A 6002-nucleotide genomic window follows, 5' to 3' on the forward strand; every position below is an offset into this window, starting at 1 on the left:
GGACGGAAAATCCAGAGGCATTTGCAGCTGCACTGTGTACCACCGAAAGGGATGCAAGGAAATTTAATAGAATCTGACTCCCAAGTGAGAAACATGTCCACACAAACTGGAGCCAGCGGGTTTTCCTCCCCCTGGGGGGGTCTCATTACCATTAACCATCTGCATCAGTAAAAGGCATTCTTCTAGTTTTCATATCAGATGAAGGCATGGGTAAAAGTTGATAGGGAACTCATCTGACTTAGGCACGTTCCTTGTGAGTTAGGCTAAAGCTCAGCCACATGGAAAAGGAAGGAGGTGGGACTGCGGGCCTAAGATGGAGCTGACAAAATGGAGTCAGTGTGGCTCAGCCACATATTTCATACCTAACATCTATATGACCTGCACAATCTTATCCACCATTCTTCCGCAAATACCCTACGGCCAGATGTCAGGAGGTAGCCTGCATGCCTATACCTCAACAGCAATATACACAACACCAAGTACAAAGGATCCCTGCTAGATAAAGGAGAATGCCTAGCAGGGCAGTTCCCCATTTGCCAGGAAAGGAGGTCAACCAACAGGTGAAGGTGTATGCAAAAGAAATGTCCCTGCGTGGTTAGGGTTAGGTAGCAGTCCAGTCTCCCTGTGCCAGGATCACCCCAGGTTTTGACACTTTTCCTGGAGGAAAATACCAGACATTTTGTCCCTTTATTTCAGAAGTGGGCTGGGAGATATACGTGGGAACTTAAGTAGGAGCCCATAAGGGGAGCCCTACTTTAGTCCCCCATCTGGTTTCTGTGGGAGAGATCACCTTGGTTATGGCTGGGCCTTCACTTAGAAAGGTTGAGGAAATATTGATAATATGCTGCAGGCTAGCACTTCCCTCCAAGGTATAAGGATGCTAAGACACTTGGAAGGAGGATATCATTTAAGTCTCCAACCTAAGATAGTCTCCCCAGGTGGGAGGTCCTGTGGCACTCTTTTAAGACCTGCATCCCGCTGGATGAGTCTCAGTCCTCCTAAGACTTCTGCCTTCAAGGCCGTAGCTTGCAGAGCAGGTGTAGTCGGTCTCTCACAAGCAGATGTGTGGCCTGTGGTGGGCTCAGTGTTTAACAGCCAGATGGCCTCTAATAGTCTTGGAGATCATCCTCTTAAAGACCCATCTGGAGAAAACTTCAATGTCTCTTTCAGTAACCCATTCATTCTTAATACCAACCCTACAGCTGTGGGGTTATACGACAGATGAAAGGTTCATAAAATCTCGCAGGCTTTAGCCCGTTCTTGTATGTCATGTCCAGTGAAATGGGTCCCTTGGTTGCTTTCTATGCAAGTGGGTGGTGCCCTGTAATACTTTCCAACTTGGTCAAACCCCTAATAGTGGTTACTTGATTTGCCCTTTTACTGGCAAAAGTCTGTGTCAGCCCAGTTGCTGGGTCCACACAGGTCAATGCATACTTGTGTCCTTCTGTTAAGGGCAGGGGCCAATATCGTCCACTTGCCATCTGGTCACTGGCCTAGTAGCTCATCCAGTATGACCAAAGGTGTGTCTCAGGGGTTGTCACTGCAGGTACAATGATGGAAGTTCCTATCTACTGCCTGTAGGTCACTCTATTTTAAAGGCAGGTGTAACCTTTTGGCTTCCCAAGTGGTACTGGGGCCTCGATGTCCTGACTTTCCATGAAGCCACTGCCACATCTGAGAGTCTATGACCCTTCCAGAACAGCTGTCACCATGGCTAAGGCATCTGATTCGTGATTCTCAGGCAGTGTAGTTAGAGAATGTGCCGAGACATACCATATCATGATGGTGGCACCAGGTTGTGTGCACACGTCCCAGTTTGTCTGTATCAGTTCACCACAGGGACCATCTCAAGGTAGTCAATCTTTCTTGATGCCATTGGGGCATCCATGGTCAGTCCCTCCTGTACAGCCCAGCTGTCTGTGGCTGTGTAGAGGGGCATAGACTTGTGAGTGATCACAATCCATACCACCCTCAGTTCATCCATGATTGCTGTGCTTAGTACCTTCTTCAAACCAAGTGATGTCAGAATCCAGGCAAACTGTTGAAGCATGTCAAGTGAGGGTATTGCCTCAACTGCTGCCATTGGTGAACCATGTCTCCAGAGGGAGGCATGGGGTCCTGGTTCCCTCTCTGACTTGGCTGAGGGTGGCAATGGGTGATGTCTAAGGAGCCATGTCCGGGTCTACATAAGACACTGGCCCATGGAGAGCATGTAATTCTTCAGACAGCAGGCTTGAATTGTACACACTATGTTGTTGCAGGTATGTGTGCCACTTTTACAGTGCAATTACTTGGGCACAAGCACTTTTTGGTTTGGGGAATGTGTCCTTAATCCATCCACTTGACGGGAGGGAAGTTCCAACAGACTCTGGTAAGTCCATGATGAAGCCTTCTGTTTGCTGCAGGGCAGGTAGATTGTTTTTCAGTAGGACTATACCTCACTTGGGCTTTTGTAGATTCTGATGGAATCTACAAAAAAGAAACTAAAAACTAATAAGCTACAGGTTATTCTTAACTAATAAGTGAATAAAGTCTCTAGTATTAGCAAGTTAATCAAGGTTGAAGGGTAATAGCAAATGTATCCCTATATACTAGTAGTTGTAATTTAAAATTATAATTTAAAAATTACAATTTACAACAGCACTAAAAACTATCAGATAGTTATGTAAGTATATTATGTAAATATGTAAGATATTTCTACTGAAAACTACAGAAAAAATTGCTAAGAGTAATTAAAGAAGACATAAATATTGAGATATACCATGTTTTTTGGTCAGAAGACTCAATATTAAGATTTCAAATCTCCCAAATTATATATTATTATATGTATATAATACATACATTCAATCCCATCCAATGACTGTATTATATACTTTCAACTCCATCCAATCAAAAGCCCAGGTGGCCCTTTCATAAAAATTGACAAGTTCATAGTAAAATTTGTATAGAAATGCAAAGGACCTAGATTGGTCAAAACTGCTTTGAAATGAAAAATGAAATGAAAAGTAAAGTTAGAGAATTAACATGACCTGATTTTGAGGCTGCTTGTAAAGCTATAGTAATCAGGACAGTGTGGTATTTGTGTAAGATAAACAAGTAGAACATGAAATAGAATTGAGTCCAGAAATAAGCCTGCACATATGTGGACAACTATTTTTTAAACTTTGGTTCCTACCTTGCACTATATTTAAAAATGAATTCAAAATAGGTCATAGATCTCAATGTAAAAACTAAAACTAAAAAATTTCTAGCAGAAAACAGAATTTTTTTTTCCTAATGTAAGGCAAACATGTCTTAGATATAATACCTAAAGAATAATACATAAAATAATTGAGAAACTGGACTTTGTCAAAATTATAAAGCCTCTGCTCTTCAAAACACACTATTACATGAATGAAAAGCCACAGCCTAATAAAAATATTTTCAAAATTTATATCTGGTAAAGGACTTGTATTCTTATAATATTAAGAAAATAACTCAATTTTTTAAAATATGGACAAAAGATTAGAAAAGATAATTCATTAAAGCAGATATACAGATAGGAAATAAGACTGTGAAAAGATGCATGTAAACATTAATTTTTAGGGAAATGCAACCCAAAAGCTCAGTGACATATTACCACATACCTGTTTGAATGGCAGGGATTAAAAAGAATGACTATATTGACTGCTGAAAAAGTTGCACAGAAGCTGGAATTCTCATATATTGCTGATGTTAATTTTTAAATTGGTATAGTTTTAAATTGGTAAATTTAAAAATGGTACAGTAGGGCCACTTTGAATGTTATCTTGGTAGTTTCCTAAGAAGATTAATATATGCCCACAATTTGTTCCAGACTTTCCATTCCTAGGTACTTACCCAAGAGAAAAAAAAAAAAAAGCATATATCTATACAGAGACTTGTACATGAATATTCATAGCAATTTTATTTTTACTAGGAAAAACTGGAATGAACCCAAATGTCCATCAACTGGTGAATGTGATAATTATGGTATATCCATAATATGTAATATGTCCATAATATGTAATAATGCAATGTACTACTGACCAGTAAATATGAATGGACTGATGATACAGCCTGCAACAGGATGAATCTCAAAATAATGACAGTGAGTAAAAGAAGCCAGATAAGCAATAGTATGTAATCATGACTTTACTTATATAGAATGCCAGAAAATGCAAACAAATCTATAATGTTAGAAAATTACTCAATGATTGCCTGGTTTGGCAAGGAGGAATAGAAGAGAAGCATTGCCAAGGAAGGATTGCCTGGAAGATTTTGGGGGTGATGTATAGTTTTACAATCTCTATTTTTGGTGATAGTTTTTTGTGTTTATGCATATGTCAAATATCATCCGTACTGAACTGTTCATATGCAGTTTGGTGTACATCTTTATACCTCAATTCTCTTTAGGAGTGAGAGACTGATTGAAATTACTCATTGAACTCAACCTATGTTATTTTCTTTTCAAGGGCTTCAGACAAGATGGGTGGGTTAAGGGGCAGTGGCAATCATAACTGTGATGGCTAAGTTGGCCCAAAGATCTATTTGAATTCAGTCAAAATGAAGATATGAAAAATCACTTTATTTAAGAGTAATTTCTCTTTTTAACTTCTAATGTAAACAATTATGGATATGCCCTTTCCCTCTCTTTTGCCTTTTGATCTTAGAAATTAGGCAGTCTCTGAATATTAACCTTCATTAGAGTGGCAGGACAATGTCCTGTGAGGTCTGAACAAACTGTGGAACTTACCACCTAGGTCTAATAACTTTCCCAGCTTCTTTCTCCTGGACACTATCTGTGCTACCACACAGAGTCATTGCAGACATAGGGAAAATGAGACTTCTTCTTAAAGCTGTCAAGGGACTTAAGAATGAGTGAAATTGTCTCTTTTTTATAGATTGCGGTATAATTGACATATAACATTTTCAGATGTACAACATAATTCGGTATTTGTATACATTGTGAAGTGATCACCACAATAAGTCTAGTTAACATCCATCACTGTTCAGTTGTAAATTTTTTCCTTGTGATGAAGACTTCTAAGATCCATTTGCTTAGCAACTTTCAAATATGCAATATGTATCATCAACTATAGTCACCATGCTATAAATTATATCTTTATTAATTTCTCCCACCCTCCACGCACTGCCTCTGGCAACTACCAATCTGTAGTCTGTATCTATATGCTTAGTTTTTGTTTTGGTTGTTTAAAATTTTTTTTTTATTTTGAATTCTACATATAAGTGAGATCATAGGGTATTTGTCTTTCTCTGTCTCATTTATTTCACTTAGCCTAATGCTCTCAAGGTCCATCCATGTTGTTGCAAATGGCAAGATTTCATTATTTTGTGACTGATAATATTCTATTGTGTGTATATATATTCTTTATCCATTCATCTATTGATGGACCTAGGCTACCTCCATATCTTGACTTTCTAAAATAATGCTGCAGTGAACATGTTGGTGCATATAACTTTTCAAGTTAGCTTTTTTGTTTTCTTCAGATATATACCCAGAAGTGAAATTGCCTGATTTTATGGTAGTTTAACTTTTAATTTTTTGAGGAACCTCTATGCTGTTTTCCATAGTGGCTGCACTAATTTACATTCTCACCAAGAGTGCACAAGTGTTCCCTTTTCCCCATAACCTCATCCATACTTATTATTATACTTCTTGTCTTTTGGATAATAGCCATTTTAACAGGTTTGAGATGGTATTTCAGTATAGTTTTGATTTGCAGTTCCCTGATGATTAGTTATATTGAGCATCTATTCATGTACCTGTGGGCCATCTGTATGATTTCTTTGGAAAAATGTCTATTAAAATCTGTGCATTTTTCTTTGAGATTGTTCTTTGGCTAAATAGTTGTATGAGTTCTTTATATATTATGAATATTAACCCTGTATCAAATATATGATTTGTAATTATTTTGTCCCATTTAGTATGTTGCCTTTTCATTATGTTAATGATTTCCTTAGCTGTGAAGTTTTTAGTTTTA

This window comes from Balaenoptera borealis, assembly GCF_965194805.1.
Source record: "Balaenoptera borealis genome assembly, chromosome: 8".
Lineage (NCBI taxonomy): Eukaryota > Metazoa > Chordata > Mammalia > Artiodactyla > Balaenopteridae > Balaenoptera > Balaenoptera borealis.